Raw genomic sequence first — 21,762 nt, 5'->3', positions numbered from 1 at the left:
ACCCATTGCCTCTCTTCCACTTTAACTTACAACTTGTCTCCAAAACAAGTGATTCAAAGCCAATTCTTAGTTCTATTGTTACAATAATTCTTTTGTGGCATGCTAGTGATAGTTATTGCACATGTAGTACTTGATTCCTCTTATTCAGATGAATTATGTGTACTGGGTAACACACTATGACAACTGTGTAGGATTAAGTGGATATCCTGAGTGTGAAATAGACACAGTCAGTGCAATAACGTTGTTAAGGACAGACTATATTAAATTAACAAGCAATCTGAAATCCAGTTAGTGTAATCTCTCTTCATAGTATTTGCATATATTGAGAACGACTAATCTATGTTGCTGTCTCCACGACTAAAATAGTAGGAAATGTCCATGTTTCATACACTTGTAGACTTTTTATTTTATGTTCATGCACTGTTCACGTGTGCCCACTGAGACCATCTTGTGTGGCATTAATCGACAGTGCTAGAGCAAACCAGGAAATAAATTGCTTGCCTCATATGTCATTATGTGGCACCTATTTGTTTCCTGACATTCTGTGCTATCTCAACCTCAATGAGTGACATCCTAACAGTGTACAAGATTGTTAATGAACTAGCGAAGCAAATATGTCTTTCATTGTATGAAATAAGACAATCTTTAGTGCACCACCTCTCTTATAATAGGTACATTTCAGTTGTTCGCATATATTAATATCTGATGCCGAAATACCTTAGTTCTCATTCCAGTTACATCACTAAATTATAAGTTAGTTCGAAATTGTAGGTCCACGTAAGGTCTTTGTGAATGTACAAAATTGTCTTCAGCAATGTCATCCAGATGGATTGTGTAGGTATAATTTCATTGATCTGGGACCACCACGGATACTTAACACTAGTAAACCGAACCTACTTCGTTTAAGTATCATTGTTGGTTTATTTAGTCTTCAGCGTGAAATGCAGCATTGTCACCTTTTTCACTAGTTCAAGCATTAACATGTCGAGTATTACATGTGGTAGTAATGAACTTTTCAGATTAACTGAATGTCCTGAATTTTTTTGTAGGTGCTGTCGTTCGTGTAATGTTGTTAGGAATGAGCTATGCTATATTCAGAAACATTCTGAAGTACTGTTACTACATTCCCTCTTCGCAGTTGCTGCATATACTGTGTACTGTGATGGTTAGTTTGTTTGCCGCTGCCTGTAACGTAATTGGAGATATCCGAAATTCGCTTTCCTGTAGGTATTTTATTTTTGGTAGATCCGCTGTTCACGTTTGCCCACAGTAATCACCATGCGTGACATCATTCGACAGTGCATGTGAAGCCAACTAATAAACAGTTGGCGACATGTATTATTTTATGGCTGCTCATTTGCTTCCTGAGCCTAACATTAATAGTAGGCTTAGCTAATGAAGATCATATTACACAAAATATTTATTAAAATGCCATTCTTTGGTACAGAAGCTTCCTGATGCTAAGTTAATCGAATTTCAGTGCATATTGTAATGTGTGAGACAATTCCATATAGTGCCGTCGAAAAAGTTTGTGACCTGTGTTTAACCCTTCTAATTGCAACAGATGTGCACTTTGAAACCCATACTGCGAGTGGCTATGTTGTGGCTGCACTGCTTGCCCAATGCTGGATTCCGTGCTGCGAGATGGAGATCTGACTACTGTGAAAATCTCATCATGCGATGGTAAGAAATCTGTTCGCTCAAAAACGTCTGTTCTTTGCACTTTATATTACTTCATATCTTCTCTCGATAAAGGGCTTCAGTTCTTTTCATTGTCCCTAATACTTACTGTGCTGCATAAATGTAACAAAACCATTAACAAATGTTTACAGAAATACAAGCACTTTCCAGACACTTTTGATATAGCTGATTTTATCATGAACATTACTGTGTATTAAATGAAGATAACAGATCGAAATTTTAACTTAAAATTAAAAGAAGAATAACCCCTCATTTCATACTCAAATTGTTCATGTTGATATAGAGCAGACAAATGCACACAAGATACACAATCTCACCCTGTGCTATAGTAAATGTGGGCATAACAATTCTCACATTTCTTATACGGATCAGTATATGGCATGAGATTCTATTGGAAATAAACTCACACAAGGAAGCATGTATATTCTATTACAATTACTTGGAACCTTTTTATTCACGAGAAATAGTGGTAACTCGTCCATACAGCGATACATTGTGCTGGCGAAATTCCACAGACATGTCATATGTGTCAAGGAATCCCAGGAGCCGCTTTTAAACACGTCCTCAGCCTCTGGAAGCGGTGAAGCAAGACAAATTACCTTATCCATAGCAGTTGTAGTGTTCATAATATCGACCCAACAAACTCTACAAATAAAGTTAGATATTCGCATTACCTCCGGCGATAGCAGATAACATGAACTAAATCTAAATCAACTATATATTATTTATAGCTGTAGTTAATCTTTAGTAGCTGCTCCAACATTGTGACATGGGCAGGAGCAGTAGTAGTAGAGAAAGAATAGTGTATTTCATCAAAATATAAGAGCTATTAGAGGTCATAAGCCATTTTGTGGCATCTCATTTGTTTCTTGACATTTAATCACTATGGTAAAGTATCCATAATGAGTGTAATGTTAACAATGCACAACATCAATAATTGGCTTCAATACTGAATGTCATATTAGACAAATTATTTGAGATAATGCCATTCTGTGGTGCAGCAGCTTTTTTATGCTACAAGAATCTAATTTCAGTTTACACTTTAACGCCTGAGACATTAATATGTAGTTCCCAGTGCTGTCATACTGTTACTTTGTGTGTTGGTGTCAAAACAGTAGTTCCATATAGTGTTGTTGGAGAGAATTTCTGATATTTTTTAATCCTTTGACAGCAACAGAAGTATGCTTTGAATTCCGTGCTGAGCGCAGCTTCGTTGTTGCTGTACTACTATCTAACGCTGGCAGCTGCACTGAGAGATGCGGTTTTGACTACTGTGAAAAACTCATCATGCAATGGTAAGAAATTTATTCAATGAGAAAGATCTGTTCTCTGCCCTTTATACTGCCAGATATCTTCTGTAATAAAGAACTTCGTTCGTTTTCGTTTTTCCTCATATTTGTAATGCTGAATCTAATTAATTAAAGAAAAACACATTTTTTTCTATCCGTTTAAAGAGATATAAACGTATTAGATACACATTGCATTTGTTTTTTATTATCTCATACCTTATTGTGTATGAAATGTAGATGAGATTTCTATACATTATTAAAAATAGAAATGAGAGCAATACCTCATTTGGTAATCAAGATATTCAACTTCATATTGAGTGGGGAAACCACATGGCACATACACAGTCCCATCCCTGTGCAACTGTAAATGTGGTCGAAAAAATCCTCAAATTTCATAACCATTACATTCTTTTGAGACTACGTTTCCTGCAAATGATAAATTTCACGAAGATGTGTGTATTCTATAACAAATATTCTAAACGTTTTTCCTCTTAAGAAATGAATGTAACACGTCCACACAGCGATATGTTGCATACAACTATATTGACAGACAGGACATAAGTACGAAGGTATCCGAGAAGTGGAATGCTGTCATGGTCTAAGCATCTGTATGTGGTGAAGCACAACCAGTTACACACACCCACAGCAATTGTACAATTCATAATGTCAACCCAAATAATGCTCAGATAAAGTTTCACATTTACATCACCACCTGGGATACCTGATAATGTGTACTAAATCTGTTTCAACATATGTACCATATGTTGGTACAGTTAATCTTCAGTACCAGCTAATACCTCGTGCCATTGACAGTGGCAATTAGCACCAGACACTGCAGAGGATACCATCTTGAACAAACCAGTCTATATCTTGATCACAAAGTTTTTTATATTTATGTATGAGTGCCACATTGCAATTCCATTGAATGCATATCAGTATAAACAGTGAATATTTCCTCTGTTATTAACTGCCACAACAGTTTAGAAAAGAAAAATGCTTGTAGCGGTAAATTAAGTTAGTTTACCTTGTGTGTGTGCCCTATAATGGAGACATAAACCTATTGCCTCTCTTCCACTTTAACTTACAACTTGTCTCCAAAACAAGTGATTCAAAGCCAATTCTTAGTTCTATTGTTACAATAATTCTTTTGTGGCATGCTAGTGATAGTTATTGCACATGTAGTACTTGATTCCTCTTATTCAGATGATTTATGTGTACTGGGTGACACACTATGACAACTGTATAGGATTAAGTGGATATCCTGAGTGTGAAATAGACACAGTCAGTGCAATAACGTTGTTAAGGACGGACTATATTAAATTAACAAGCAATCTGAAATCCAGTTAGTGTAATCTCTCTTCATAGTATTTGCATATATTGAGAACGACTAATCTGTGTTGCTGTCTCCACGACTAAAATAATAGGAAATGTTCATGGTTCATGCACTTGTAGACTTTTTATTTTATGTTCATGCACTGTTCACGTGTGCCCACTGAGACCATCTTGTGTGGCATTAATCGACAGTGCTAGAGCAAACCAGGAAATAAATTGCTTGCCTCATATGTCATTATGTGGCACCTATTTGTTTCCTGACATTCTGTGCTATCTCAACCTCAATGAGTGACATCCTAACAGTGTACAAGATTGTTAATGAACTAGCGAAGCAAATATGTCTTTAATTGTATGAAATAAGACAATCTTTAGTGCACCACCTCTCTTATAATAGGTACATTTCAGTTGTTTGCATATATTAATATCTGATGCCGAAATACCTTAGTTCTCATTCCAGTTACATCACGAAAATATAAGTTAGTTCGAAATTGTAGGTCCATGTAAGGTCTTTGTGAATGTACAAAATTGTCTTCAGCAATGTCATCCAGATGGATTGTGTAGGTATAATTTCATTGTTCTGGGACCACCACGGATACTTAACACTAGTAAACCGAACCTACTTCGTTTAAGTATCATTGTTGGTTTATTTAGTCTTCAGCGTGAAATGCAGCATTGTCACCTTTTTCACTAGTTCAAGCATTAACATGTCGAGTATTACATGTGGTAGTAATGAACTTTTCAGATTAACTGAATGTCCTGAATTTTTTTGTAGGTGCTGTCGTTCGTGTAATGTTGTTAGGAACGAGCTATGCTATATTCAAAAACATTCTGAAGTACTGTTACTACATTCCCTCTTCGCAGTTGTTGCATATACTGTGTACTGTGATGGTTAGTTTGTTTGCCGCTGCGTGTAACGTAATTGGAGATATCCGAAATTCGCTTTCCTGTAGGTATTTTATTTTTGGTAGATCCGCTGTTCACGTTTGCCCACAGTAATCACCATGCGTGACATCATTCGACAGTGCATGTGAAGCCAACTAATAAACAGTTGTCGACATGTATTATTTTATGGCTGCTCATTTGCTTCCTGAGCCTAACATTAATAGTAGGCTTAGCTAATGAAGATCATATTACACAAAATATTTATTAAAATGCCATTCTTTGGTACAGAAGCTTCCTGATGCTAAGTTAATCGAATTTCAGTGCATATTGTAATGTGTGAGACAATTCCATATAGTGCTGTCGAAAAAGTTTGTGACCTGTGTTTAACCCTTCTAATTGCAACAGATGTGCACTTTGAAACCCATACTGCAAGTGGCTATGTTGTGGCTGCACTGCTTGCCCAATGCTGGATTCCGTGCTGCGAGATGGAGATCTGACTACTGTGAAAATCTCATCATGCGATGGTAAGAAATCTGTTCGCTCAAAAACGTCTGATCTTTGCGCTTTATATTACCTCATATCTTCTATTGATAAAGGGCTTCAGTTCTTTTCATTGTCCCTAATACTTACTGTGCAGCATAAATGTAACAAAACCATTAACAAATGTTTACAGAAATACAAGCACTTTCGAGACACTTTTGATATAGCTGATTTTATCATGAACATTACTGTGTATTAAATGAAGATAACAGATCGAAATTTTAACTTAAAATCAAAAGAAGAATAACCCCTCATTTCATACTCAAATTATTCATGTTGATATAGAGCAGGCAAATGCACACAAGATACACAATCTCACCCTGTGCTATAGTAAATGTGGGCATAACAATCCTAACATTTCTTATATGGATCAGTATGTGGCATGAGATTCTATTGGAAGTAAACTCACACAAGGAAGCATGTATATTCTATTACAATTACTTGGAACCTTTTTATTCATGAGAAATAGTGGTAACTCGTACATACAGCGATACATTGTGCTGGCGAAATTCCATAGACATGTCATATGTGTCAAGGAATCCCAGGAGCCGCTTTTAAACACGTCCTCAGCCTCTGGAAGCGGTGAAGCAAGACAAATTACCTTATCCATAGCAGTTGTAGTGTTCATAATACCAACCCAACAAACTCTACAAATAAAGTTTGATATTTGCATTACCTCCTGCGATAGCAGATAACATGAACTAAATCTAAATCAACTATATACTATTTCTAGCTGTAGTTAATCTTTAGTAGCTGCTCCAACCTTGTGACATGGGCAGGAGCAGTTGTAGTAGAGAAAGAATAGTGTATTTCATAATAAATATGAGAGCTATTAGAGGTAAAGGTAGTGCATTATGGTGAACATTTGGCGTCATATGCCATTTTGTGGCATCTCATTTCTTTCTTGACATTTAATCACTGTGGTAAAGTATCCATAATGAGTGTAATGTTAACGATGTACAACATTAATAATTGGCTTCAATACTGAATGTCATATTAGACAAATTATTTGAGATAATGCCATTCTGTGGTGCAGCAGCTTTTTTATGCTACAAGAATATAATTTCAGTTTACACTTTAACGCCTGAGACATTAATATGTAGTTCCCAGTGCTGTCATACTGTTACTTTGTGTGTTGGTGTCAAAACAGTAGTTCCATATAGTGTTGTTGGAGAAAATTTCTGATCTTTCTTTAATCCTTTGACAGCAACAGAAGTATGCTTTGAATTCCGTTCTGAGCGCAGCTTCGTTGTTGCTGTACTACTATCTAACGCTGGTAGCTGCACTGAGAGATGCGGTTTTGACTACTGTGAAAAACTCATCATGCAATGGTAAGAAATTTATTCAATGAGAAAGATCTGTTCTCTGCCCTTTATACTGCCAGATATCTTCTGTAATAAAGAACTTCGTTCGTTTTCGTTTTTCCTCATATTTGTAATGCTGAATCTAATTAATTAAAGAAAAACACATTTTTTTCTATCCGTTTAAAGAGATATAAACGTATTAGATACACATTGCATTTGTTTTTTATTATCTCATACCTTAATGTGTATGAAATGTAGATGAGATTTCGATACATTATTAAAAATAGAAATGAGAGCAATACCTCATTTGGTAATCAAGATATTCAACTTCATATTGAGTGGGGAAACCACATGGCACATACACAGTCCCATCCCTGTGTAACTGTAAATGTGGACGAAAAAATCCTCAAATTTCATAACCATTACATTCTTTTGAGACTACGTTACCTGCGAATGATAACTTTCACGAAGATGTGTGTATTCTATAACAAATATTCTAAACGTTTTTCCTCTTAAGAAATGAATGTAACACGTCCACACAGCGATATGTTGCATACAACTATATTGACAGACAGGACATAAGTACGAAGGTATCCGAGAAGTGGAATGCTGTCATGGTCTAAGCATCTGTATGTGGTCAAGCACAACCAGTTACACACACCCACAGCAATTGTACAATTCATAATGTCAACCCAAGTAATGCTCAGATAAAGTTTCACATTTACATCACCACCTGGGATACCTGATAATGTGTACTAAATCTGTTTCAACATATGTACCATATGTTGGTACAGTTAATCTTCAGTACCAGCTAATACCTCGTGCCATTGACAGTGGCAATTAGCACCAGACACTGCAGAGGATACCATCTTCAACAAACCGGTCTATATCTTGATCACAAAGTTTTTTATATTTATGTATGAATGCCACATTGCAATTCCATTGAATGCATATCAGTATAAACAGTGAATATTTCCTCTGTTATTAACTGCCACAACAGTTTAGAAAAGAAAAATGCTTGTAATGTTAAAGTAGGTTAGTTTACCTTGTGTGTGCGCCCTATAATGGAGACATAAACCCATTGCCTCTCTTCCACTTTAACTTACAACTTGTCTCCAAAACAAGTGATTCAAAGCCAATTCTTAGTTCTATTGTTACATAAATTCATTTGTGGCATTCTAGTGATAGTTATTGCACATGTAGTACTTGATTCCTCTTATTCAGATGAATTATGTGTACAGGGTGACACACTATGACAACTGTGTAAGATTAAGTGGATATCCTGAGTGTGAAATAGACACAGTCAGTGCAATAACGTTGTTAAGGACGGACTATATTAAATTAACAAGCAATCTGAAATCCAGTTAGTGTAGTCCCTCTTCAAATTATTTGCATATATTGAAAACGACTAATCTATGTTGCTGTCTCCACGACTAAAATAATAGGAAATGTCCAAGTTTCATACACTTGTAGACTTTTTATTTTATGTTCATGCACTGTTCACGTGTGCCCACTGAGACCATCTTGTGTGGCATTAATCGACAGTGCTAGAGCAAACCAGGAAATAAATTGCTTGCCTCATATGTCATTATGTGGCACCTATTTGTTTCCTGACATTTAAACTCTGTGCTATCTCAACCTCAATGAGTGACATCCTAACAGTGTACAAGATTGTTAATGAATCAGCGTAGCAAATATGTCTTTAATTGTATGAAATAAGACAATCTTTAGTGCACCACCTCTCTTATAATAGGTACATGCATAAAAGATACACAATCTCACCCTGTGCTATAGTAAATGTGGGCATAACAATCCTCACATTTCTTATATGGATCAGTATATGGCATGAGATTCTATTGGAAATAAACTCACACAAGGAAGCATGTATATTCTATTACAATTACTTGGAACCTTTTTATTCATGAGAAATAGTGGTAACTCGTCCATACAGCGATACATTGTGCTGGCGAAATTCCATAGACATGTCATATTTGTCAAGGAATCCCAGGAGCCGCTTTTTAACACGTCCTCCGCCTCTGACAGCGGTGAAGCAAGACAAATTACCTTATCCATAGTAGTTGTAGTGTTCATAATACCAACCCAACAAACTCTACAAATAAAGTTTGATATTCGCATTACCTCCTGCGATAGCAGATAATATGAACTAAATCTAAATCAACTATATACTATTTCTAGCTGTAGTTAATCTTTAGTAGCTGCTCCAACCTTGTGACATGGGCAGGAGCAGTTGTAGTAGAGAAAGAATAGTGTATTTCATCAAAATATAAGAGCTATTAGAGGTCATATGCCATTTTGTGGAATCTCATTTGTTTCTTGACATTTAATCACTGTGGTAAAGTATCCACAATGAGTGTAATGTTAACGATGTACGACATTAATAATTGTCTTCAATACTGAATGTCATATTAGACAGATAATTTCAGATAATGCCATTCTGTGGTGCAGCAGCTTTTTTATGCTACAAGAATCTAATTTTAGTTTACACTTTAACGCCTGAGACATTAATATGTAGTTCCCAGTGCTGTCATACTGTTACTTTGTGTGTTGGTGTCAAAACAGTAGTTCCATGTAGTGTTGTTGGAGAGAATTTCTGATCTTTCTTTAATCCTTTGACAGCAACAGAAGTATGCTTTGAATTCCGTGCTGAGCGCAGCTTCGTTGTTGCTGTACTACTATCTAACGCTGTTAGCTGCACTGAGAGATGCGGTTTTGACTACTGTGAAAAACTCAACATGCAATGGTAAGAATTTTATTCAATGAGAAAGATCTGTTCTCTGCCCTTTATACTGCCAGATATCTTCTGTAATAAAGAACTTCGTTCGTTTTCCTTTTTTTCCTCATATTTGTAATGCTGAATCTAATTAATTAAAGAAAAACAAATTTTTTGCTATCCATTTAAAGAGATATAAACGTATTAGATACACATTGCATTTGTTTTTTATTATCTCATACCTTACTGTGTATGAAATGTAGATAAGTTTTCGATACATTATTAAAAATAGAAATGAGAGCAATACCTCATTTGGTAATCAAGATATTCAACTTCATATTGAGCGGGGAAACCACATGTCACATACATAGTCCCATCCCTGTGCAACTGTAAATGTTGCCGAAAAAATCCTCAAATTTCATTACCATCACATTCTGTTGAGACTACGTTTCCTGCAAACGATAACTTTCACGAAGATGTGTGTATTCTGTAACAAATATTCTAAACGTTTTTCCTCTTAAGAAATGAATGTAACACGTCCACACAGCGATATGGTGCATACAACGATATCGACAGACAGGTCATAAGTACGAGAAAAAATGGTTCAATTGGCTCTGAGCACTATGGGACTCAACTTCTGAGGTCATTAGTCCCCTAGAACTTAGAACTACTTAAACCTAACTAACCTAAGGACATCACACACGTCCATGCCCGAGGCAGGATTCGAACCTGCAACCGTAGCGGTCTCGCGGTTCCAGACTGCAGCGCCTAGAACTGCACGACCACTTCGGCTGGCATAAGTACGAAGGTATCTCAGAAGTGGAGTGCTGTCATTGTCTGAGCACCTGTATGTGATTAAGCACAACCAGTTACACACGCCCACAGCAATTGTACAATTCATAATGTCAACCCAAATAATGCTCAGATAAAGTTTCACATTTACATCACCACCTGGGATGCCTGATAATATGTACTAAATGTGTTTCAACATATGTGCCATATGTTGGTACAGTAAATCTTCAGTACCAGCTAATACCTCGTGCCATCGACAACGGCAATTAGCACCAGACACTGCAGTGAATACCATCTTTAACAAACCAGTCTATATCTTGATCACAAAGTTTTTTATATTTATCTATGAGTGCCACATTGCAATTCCATTGAATGCATATCAGTATAAACAGTGAATATTTCCTCTGTTATTAACTACCACAACAGTTTAGAAAAGGAGAATGCTTGTAGCAGTAAATTAGGTTAGTTCACCTTATGTGTGTGCCCTATAATGGAGACATAAACCTATTGCCTCTCTTCCACTTTAACTTACAATTTGTCTCCAAAACAAATGATTCGAAGCAAATTCTTAGTTCTATTGTTACAATAATTTTTTTGTGGCATGCTAGTGATAGTTATTGCACATGTAGTACTTGATTCCTCTTATTCAGATGAATTATGTGTACTGGGTGACACACTATGACAACTGTGAAGGATTAAGTGGATATCCTGAGTGTGAAATAGACACAGTCAGTGCTATAACGTTGTTAATGATGGACTATATTAAATTAACTAGCAATCTGAAATCCAGTTAGTGTAATCCCTCTTCAAATTATTTGCATATATTGAAAACGACTAATCTATGTTGCTGTCTCCATGACTAAAATAATAGGAAATATCCATGGTTCATACACTTGTAGACTTTTTATTTTATGTTCATGCACTGTTCACGTGTGTCTACTGAGACCATCTTGTGTGGCATTAATCGACAGTGCTAGAGCAAACCAGGAAATAAATTGCTTGCCTCATATGTCATTATGTGGCACCTATTTGTTTCCTGACATTTAAACTCTGTGCTATCTCAACCTCAATGAGTGACATCCTAACAGTGTACAAGATTGTTAATGAATCAGCGTAGCAAATATGTCTTTAATTGTATGAAATAAGACAATCTTTAGTGCACCACCTCTCTTATAATAGGTGCATTTCAGTTGTTTGCATATTTTAATATCTGATGCCGAAATACCTTAGTTCTCATTCCAGTTACATTACTAAAATATAAGTTAGTTCAAAATTGTAGGTCCATGTAAGGTCTTTGTGAATGTACAAAATTGTCTTCAGCAATGTCATCCAGATGGATTGTGTAGGTATAATTTCACTGTTCTGGGACCACCACGGATACTTAACACTAGTAAACCGAACCTACTTCGTTTAAGTATCATTGTTGGTTTATTTAGTCTTCAGCGTGAAATGCAGCATTGTCACCTTTCTCACTAGTTCAAGCATTAACATGTCGAGTATTACATGTGGTAGTAATCAACTTTTCAGATTAACTGAATGTCCTGAATTTTTTTGTAGGTGCTGTCGTTCGTGTAATGTTGTTAGGAATGAGCTATGCTATATTCAAAAACATTCTGAAGTACTGTTACTACATTCCCTCTTCGCAGTTGCTGCATATACTGTGTACTGTGATGGTTAGTTTCTTTGCCGCTGCCTGTAACGTAATTGGAGATATCCGAAATTCGCTTTCCTGTAGGTATTTTATTTTTGGTAGATCCGCTGTTCACGTTTGCCCACAATAATCACCATGTGTGACATCATTGGACAGTGCATATGAAGCCAACTAATAAACAGTTGGCGACATGTATTATTTTATGGCTGCTCATTTGCTTCCTGAGCCTAACATTAATAGTAGGCTTAGCTAATGAAGATCATATTACACAAAATATTTATTAAAATGCCATTCTTTGGTACAGAAGCTTCCTGATGCTAAGTTAATCGAATTTCAGTGCATATTGTAATGTGTGAGACAATTCCATATAGTGCTGTCGAAAAAGTTTGTGACCTGTGTTTAACCCTTCTAATTGCAACAGATGTGCACTTTGAAACCCATACTGCAAGTGGCTATGTTGTGGCTGCACTGCTTGCCCAATGCTGGATTCCGTGCTGCGAGATGGAGATCTGACTACTGTGAAAATCTCATCATGCGATGGTAAGAAATCTGTTCGTTCAAAAACGTCTGTTCTTTGCGCTTTATATTACTTCATATCTTCTCTCGATAAATGGCTTCAATTCTTTTCATTGTCCCTAATACTTACTGTGCTGCATAAATGTAATAAAACCATTAACAAATGTTTACAGAAATACAAGCACTTTCCAGACACTTTTGATATAGCTGATTTTATCATGAACATTACTGTGTACTAAATGAAGATAACAGATCGAAATTTTAACTTAAAATCAAAAGAAGAATAACCCCTCATTTCATACTCAAATTATTCATGTTGATATAGAGCAGGCAAATGCACACAAGATACACAATCTCACCCTGTGCTATAGTAAATGTGGACATAACAATCCTAACATTTCTTATATGGATCAGTATGTGGCATGAGATTCTATTGGAAATAAACTCACACAAGGAAGCATGTATATTCTATTACAATTACTTGGAACCTTTTTATTCACGAGAAATAGTGGTAACTCGTCCATACAGCGATACATTGTGCTGGCGAAATTCCATAGACATGTCATATGTGTCAAGGAATCCCAGGAGCCGCTTTTAAACACGTCCTCAGCCTCTGGAAGCGGTGAAGCAAGACAAATTACTTAACCATAACAGTTGTAATGTTCATAATACCAACCCAACAAACTCTACAAATAAAGTTTGATATTCGCATTACCTCCTGCGATAGCAGATAACATGAACTAAATCTAAATCAACTATACACTATTTCTAGCTGTAGTTAATCTTTAGTAGCTGCTCCAACCTTGTGACATGGGCAGGAGCAGTTGTAGTAGAGAAAGAATAGTGTATTTCATCAAAATATAAGAGCTATTAGAGGTCATATGCCATTTTGTGGCATCTCATTTGTTTCTTGACATTTAATCACTGTGGTAAAGTATCCACAATGAGTGTAATGTTAACGATGTACAACATAAATAATTGGCTTCAATACTGAATGTCATATTAGACAAATTATTTGAGATAATGCCATTCTGTGGTGCAGCAGCTTTTTTATGCTACAAGAATCTAATTTTAGTTTACACTTTAACGCCTGAGACATTAATATGTAGTTCCCAGTGCTGTCATACTGTTACTTTATATGTTGGTGTCAAAACAGTAGTTCCATATAGTGTTGTTGGAGAGAATTTCTGATCTTTCTTTAATCCTTTGACAGCAACAGAAGTATGCTTTGAATTCCATGGTGAGCGCAGCTTTGTTGTCGCTGTACTACTACCTAACGCTGGTAGCTGCACTGAGAGATGCGGTTTTGACTACTGTGAAAAACTCATCATGCAATGGTAAGAAATTTATTCAATGAGAAAGATCTGTTCTCTGCCCTTTATACTGCCAGATATCTTCTGTAATAAAGAACTTCGTTCGTTTTCCTTTTTTTCCTCATATTTGTAATGCTGAATCTAATTAATTAAAGAAAAACACATTTATTTTCTATCCGTTTAAAGAGATATAAACGTATTAGATACACATTGCATTTGTTTTTTATTATCTCATACCTTACTGTGTATGAAATGTAGATAAGTTTTCGATACATTATTAAAAATAGAAATGAGAGCAATACCTCATTTGGTAATCAATATATTCAACTTTATATTAAGCGGGGTACCACATGACACATACACAGCCTCATCGCTGTGCGACTGCATGCTCTATATCAACAACAATAATGTGAGTATGAAATGAGGTATTATTCTTCTTTTAATTTTAAGTTAAAATTTCGATCTGTTACCTTCATTTAATACACGTCCAAAAGAATGTAATGGTATTGAAATTTGCATATTTTAATATCTGATGCCGAAATACCTCAGTTCTTATTTCACTTGCATCACTATCTTTGCACTTTTCATGTGACTGATTTTATCATGTGCATTACTGTGTAAGGCAAGACATCAGAATTTCAACGTAAAATTAAAAGAAGAATAATAGTTCATTTCATACTCAAATTATTCATGTTGCTATAGAGTGGGCAAAAGTACGCAACATTCACAATCTCATCCCTTTGCTATCATAAATGTGTGCATGACAATCCTCATTTTCTTATACGAATCAGTATAAGGCATGACGTTTTATTGGGAATTTTCTCACGCAAGGAAGCATGTATATCCACTACAATTACAAGGAAACTTTTTATTCGTGAGAAATGGAGGTAACACATCTTAATAGTGGTACAGTTTGCTGGAGATATTCGGTAGACATGTCATATCTGTCAGTGAATCCCAGGAGCCGTTTTTAAACACGTCCTCAGCATCTGGAAGCGCTGAAGCAAGACAAATTACCTCATGCATAGCAGTTGTAGAATTCATAATGTCAACCCAACAAAATCTCTAGATAAAGTTTGACATTTACGTTACCACCTGCGATAGCAGATAAAATGAACTAAATCTAAATCATCTAGGTACTATTTGTATCTTTAGTTAATCGTTAGAGGGTGCTAAAACCTTGTGACATGGGCAATGGCAATTAGCACCATTTGTAGTAGAGAAAGAATTAGCATTGTAATAGGATGACTGGAGCAGATAACGTGGTCGGGGCTGTAGGGCGTGGCCGGGTAGAAGAAGGTAACTGTTTTTAGCAATCTTCCTCATTGTTGTTGGTTCTTCCAATACATTTGCCGGTAGCTCAGCCGCACCACTTGTGTCGTGGTTGAGACGTGCTGATGCGCGCAACCGGGGGAACGTGACGCTGTGCTTGGTCAGTTGCTGCGCAGGCAGTAGGAGGTTAGCAGCGCCAGACCCGGCCTAACTGGCCTCCTGCAGACGCTGCAGTTTGCGACGATGCGGGGAGTCGCTGGTGCAGCAGCAGCAGCAGCAGCGGGCAACGCCCTCCACCGCCCGGTCCTCGGGGACAGCGTCACTGATGACGACGACGTAACAGCGACCGAACGCCCAATCTGTCGAACCGATGCCAACGTCCACCTCTGATGCCCTTAAATAGTGCAGACCGCTGCTGAATTCGCCAGTTACGCAGCGCTGTGTTTATTAGAATTTTCTCGATGAGTTGGCTAACGCAACCGCGCCACACACGGCCCGCGCCTGCGTAATTCTGCTAATGCTGCATTCTGGCTGTTGATGGCTGCTTCGCACGTAGACACATACCGACACACGTTGCAAAACTGTGTCACCTGCATAACGCGCCGGCCAGCCTTCATCTGCTGTCTGCCGTGAGGCTGGTGCATTGCGCACTAAAACACAAAAAATCACAATTTCGCACCATATTCCTAAAAATAACACCTTGTCCTCTACAATTCCTCCCTCGTACAAAAAGAATTCATCCCCAAATTCAACCAAAAAGTCAAAACAACTACAGTTCACTTCACAAACATCACAAAATGCGATTAATTCACTATTTACACTGTGTTCATTCACTTCTATACTCAGTCTAATCTTTGTTCATAAACATTATTCAGTGTTCTGCTGCAGTTCCTCACAACTGTTCAGTGATTTTGTCTGGACCCTTCAGTTAAAGGTTGGAAGGGGCGGGATTTGGGCTACCTTCCTCTTGCGCTGATAGTACACTAATTCTACGACAAAGATAAAAATACAAATGCCGGTGGTTGATGATCCAATAACTAGTAAGCGTCGCTTATGCTCATTACGGTTCTCATGCACCCGTTGAAAAAGATGTTCCATAGTTATACGTCCATCCTGAGCTCCTAGCATCCAGTCCAAAGAGGCGAGCAAAGTCAGGTCTAATGTGCTATTCAAAAGAGTGAGATTTTCTTTCATGACGAATTGCACTGGTTGGTATGGTACATAGATCAATGTGCGTGTTATGTTCATGATTGTAGCTCCAGTAATCATGGCTGGTAAACAGAAAGTTGGCCCTGAAATGTCACACTGTGTTCCATTAATTAACAGTCCCTGCCCCTGCAATTCTCTTCTTTGCGTACTCCCTTGCTTACCGTAATCGTAATCGTACTTGATTATAACCAAGTCGTGATTGGTTGTGTCGGCTGTGGCCTTAATGTGGGACATCAAGTTCGCGGCCAAAGCTCGCAATTGGCGCGTATTATTAACTACATGTCCGCAGCTTGTGGTCTTGTGGTAGCATTCTCGCTTCCTGCGCATGGGGTCCCGGGTTCGATTCCTGGCAGGGTCAGGGATTTTCTCTGCCTCGAGATGACTGGGTGGTGTGTGTCTTTCATCATTATTTTCATCCTCATTCACTCGCAAGTCGCCGTAGTGGCGTTAAAGAACTTGTGGAGTGGCGGCCGAACCGCCCCGCTAGGGGTCTCTCTGCCACCAATGCCATACACTAATATTTTTTTTATTAACTACATCTTTTTCCAAACTCTCTAATTGGGTTGTGTGAAGATCTAGTATTCCCTGGTTGATATTCACATTATCCTGTACCTGCCATAGCGTTTCATTAATACTTTTAATATCTTCCGCGTCAGCGGTACCAAAAACAGTCTTTAGAATATGACCATCTGTGTCTAACCATCCTCTTTTCCTACGAACGTGCGGGATTAACCCTGCAGTTTACCGCAACTGAGCTTGTAAGCATGCAAAAGCTGATCGTAGTAGCTGATATTCCCCCTGTGTGTCATTAAACCTTGACTGATTAGCCACCATGAAATGAAGTTCATTAAATGTATCCTCTAATTTACAGATTTCGTCGTCAACCGTCCAAATATTACAGCACACCCTTAAGATCCACTGATATCTGGGCATAATCACGTCCGCTTATCGCAAGAACAAAACACCACTTGATATACGTTGTACCTTCAAGGCTTCAGCTAAGTTGTAACAGCAAAACAGAATAACTATGCTGAGAGATAGTGCACACCTTCCCTCTTCAGCACAACCCATATTGCTGGAACTGCTGGTCTTACCAGAACGTCACGCCTCCTGAGAAACAAAAGAAAAACAACTCACATTAGCTCTTCCTTTTTACGCGTGGCCTATGAGCATAATAGCATATCTGATCGTTTCCACAATTAATTTGGTTCTCTTGTTTATCTACTCCTTTCTTATTCTTTTTCTTAGATTCTCTCTCCACTAGAAGTTACTGCAGACAATGAAGGAAGTTCCTCAAAATTCCCCTTGAAAGGCCTAATTCGGTTCACATGCACAATAGTAGGGCGAGTTGGGAGCTATAATTTTACATTCACCAGCGATGTCTTCTCGATCACCTGGAAAGGACCTTGATAACGAGATACAAATTTTTTCGTTTTGCCTTTTGGCACATACAGATTAGTCATCACCCATTGTCCTACAAGATATTTGGGTAATGCCGCCTTTCTATTGTGAGCTTTGTCCTGTCTCTCTAAGGCTTTAGTGTTCATTTTTTTCACCTGCCGCCAGATTGTTTTCAACTTTGTGGATAAATCCTTAACAGCCGAAATATCGGTTCCTGGTGGGATCTTGAGCAACTGAAACGGAAATGGCATCTTCCGACCGAACAGTACTTCATACGGAGACAATCCTGTACTTTCAAGCACTTTTGAGTTATATGCCATGGTTACAAACGCCAATAGGGTATCCCAGTTGTTGTGTTGAGAATTTACATAATAACTTAACATCTTAGCTATTGTACAATGAACCCTCTCGGTCCGACCATTAGCCTGCGGGTGTAACATGCTCGTTCTCAATTTCTTTACATGCAACAACTTGCATAACTGTTTCATCAAATCGGACATAAAGTTTGTCCCTTGATCTGTAATTATAGTTTCAGGTGTTCCGAATTTCAGTATGCATTGATGTACCATGCCGTGAGCCACTGTTTTGCCTCGCTGGTCCGGAATAGCTGTCATAGATACACAGCGCGAAAAATGATCTATTATTGTTAAAACATAGCGATTATCCACTGGTGTTTGCACAAACGGTCCCAAGACGTCTAAGCCATGTAACTGAAAAGGTCTATCTGCTTCCGGTAGTCGTTGCAACACAATTTTCTAATGACTCAATTCTGCCCTTTGGGCACACGGAATGCAATTCTTTACCTACTGATCGACATCTTGCCCACATGTTGACCACAAATAACTCTGTGCTACCCTCCTTTCCATTGCTCTTCGACCCGAATGACCAGGAAAACATTGAATCATGTGCTTGCCTTAAAATTATACTTTGCAATTTTTCTGGTACAACTATGCACGGACCGTTCCTAGATTTATGGTACAATATCCCGTCTTCCACAACAAACTCGCTGCGAGGTAAATTGTTGACAATCTGTGTCAGTGGTTTGTGCCTCTTCCCATTCGTTCTCATTTATTCCTGTGCATTCCATGGCGCATACTTTACGGCTCAGACTATCCGCGTTTCTGTGCGATTTACCTGGTCGATCAATCACTTCAAAATCGTACTCACTAAGACACAAAGCCCATTTAGTTAGACCGAGCGAGGTGGCGCAGTGGTTAGCACACTGGACTCGCATTCGGGAGGACGACGGTTCAATCCCGTCTCCAGCCATCCTAATTTAGGTTTTCCGTGATTTCCCTAAATCGTTTCAGGCAAATGCTGGGATGGTTCCTTTGAAAGGGCACGGCCGATTTCCTTCCCCATCCTTCCCTAACCCGAGCTTGCGCTCCGTCTCTAATGACCTCGTTGTCGACGGGACGTTAAAACAACACTAACCTAACCTAACCATTTAGTTAATCTACTCATTGGGTCTTTAAGCCCTAACAACCACTTAAATGCTGCATGGTTAGCAATCACCTTGAAACATCATCCATACAAATAACACCGGAAATAGGTTATTCCGAAAATTAATGTCAATAACTCCTTCTCAGTTGTTGAGTAATTTTTTTTCTGGATTGTTTAGCTGTCTGGAAGCATATGCTATCAGGTGTTCCTGCCCATCTATTTTCTGAGATAATACAATACCCAAAGCAAAATTGCTAGAATCACAAGATAATATAAACTGTTTACTAAAATCTGGAAAAGCCAAAACTGGAATAGATGTTATAAAATTTTTTAACATTCTGATAAGCCTCTTCGCATTCTGCTGACCGGTGAAATTTTGCTCCCTTCTTCAACAGCTGTGTGAGGGCTTTGCGATTTCCACAAATTTTGGAATATACCTCCTGTAAAAATTGGCGAGACCTAAATAAGACTGCAACTCTTTTACTTTTGTAGGTGTCAGAATATTCATTACCGCCTCCAGAAGTTTTGGATCTGTGCGGACACCCTCCTGTCCTAGACTATGACCTAAAGAACGGTCTTCTTGCAACAAAAAATGACATTTTTCCATATGAAGATTTAACCGCACTGCTTTCAGAGGATCGAAAACTTCGTGCATATGGCGCACATATTCTTGCACGTCCTTTGAGAAAACAGTTATGTCGTCCAAATATACCATACACTGATTAGGTTTCAGCCCTTGTAACACGCTATCTAGTAACCGTTGGAAGGTTGACGGAGCATTTTTGAGTCCGAAAGGCATTTGCTGATACTGAAAATTACCTGTAGATGTTGAAAAAGCTGTCTTCGGTTGGTCTTATGGGGCGACCTCCAACTAGTGGAACCCGCTTTGAAGATCCAAGGTCGTGAAGTACCGACACTGACCTAAATTATCCAGAGTTTCAGTGATATTAGGCATTGGGTATGCATCCGATACAGTTTTTTGATTCAGGACACGATAATCACAACATCATCAGGTGATTTTTTTACCCACTATTGTGATAGGAGCGGACCAGGGACTACTACTGATTTCTATTATCTCATCCCTAAGCTGTTGATTAATAAATTCTTCCGTGACATGCTGTAAACTTTTTGGAACACGATATGGACGTTTATACACCGGTGCTTCATTCACAGTGGGGATGTAATGCTGAACTAACGGTGTGGTGGGCAGTGGACCATGAGAATTAAATAACTCTTTATATTCCGTGAAAAGGTTCTCCATGACTTCTCTGTCTTGCCCTTCTAAATGTGCTACTTTACCCCTCAGTGTGGACCAGCTGACAGACTCTCCCAGCATTGTGTAATCTGCTGTGAAATCCTTATCTAGTTCATCTTCCCCTATTATCTCCAGATTCGCTATTACGGTACCGCGTACTAACTGCACCTCTTCAAGGCCAAAATTATCAATATTGACAGGCACAACCTTTTTTCCTTCTATCTCCCGCACATAGGACACGCTACGGCGTGTAAAACACTTAATTTTATCCAGCGGCTCATTCTCAGACAAAGGTTCAACGACACACAACGACTTTACCGGCATGCTAGCTCCAACATCTGGCCAGATTATTTTCGCTGTACCCTTCGGTATAGTATCCCGCGAGTTAACCCTAAGGGACCTTGTACACAATTTAGGTGGCCCACCCGATGCCTGGGCGATTCCTTGTGACAGTAATGGTTTTTCTGCCGAAGAACCTAGGCGAAATTGCATTCCGTCCAGTTCTACTGTACGCAGTTCCATGTTAACTTCTGCGTGATGCCAACCCGGAAATCCAATCCGAGTATGACATCACAGCTGCTGCCAACAACTGGAAGAACTTCTACCTTCACCTGGAAGTTCCTCATTCCCACTCAGAAGTTTAACACTGCTGATCCGAGCGACTTCACCTGTCCCCCACCCACGCCACTTAACGCCCAGCGTGGTGATTTTAATTCTACTTTACCGAGTACATTTCTACTCGCCATGGATACCTGAGACCCGGCATCCAATAAAAATTTGCACGGTCTGCCCCTCACCAAACTGGTCAGAAAAAAGTCTGCCACTGATTCTGCAACAGCATTAATCCGTACTGGGGGTGTTGCACAGTGGACACACCATCCCCTGATCCGTTTAACTGAGGGGGGGTGATGCCCACCTTGCGGTTTCCTAACATGTTTCTGTCAGGAACCATTGCAGTTCCGCTCCCGATGACCTCAACGTCTGCATTTCCTGCACTGCACTGCCTTGCAATCGCTTCTAATGTGTCCCATCCGACCACATCTGAAACATTTTATTTCTGCATTAAACACTGCTTTCCTGTCTCACGTCTTTGATACTGCTTCAACTTCCTCTGACGCCACAGCGATTCCG

The sequence above is a fragment of the Schistocerca cancellata genome, chromosome 4, assembly GCF_023864275.1.
Source record: "Schistocerca cancellata isolate TAMUIC-IGC-003103 chromosome 4, iqSchCanc2.1, whole genome shotgun sequence".
Classification (NCBI taxonomy): domain Eukaryota; kingdom Metazoa; phylum Arthropoda; class Insecta; order Orthoptera; family Acrididae; genus Schistocerca; species Schistocerca cancellata.
The sequence above is the reverse complement of the archived record's forward strand: the minus strand, read 5'-3'. Positions refer to the sequence as shown.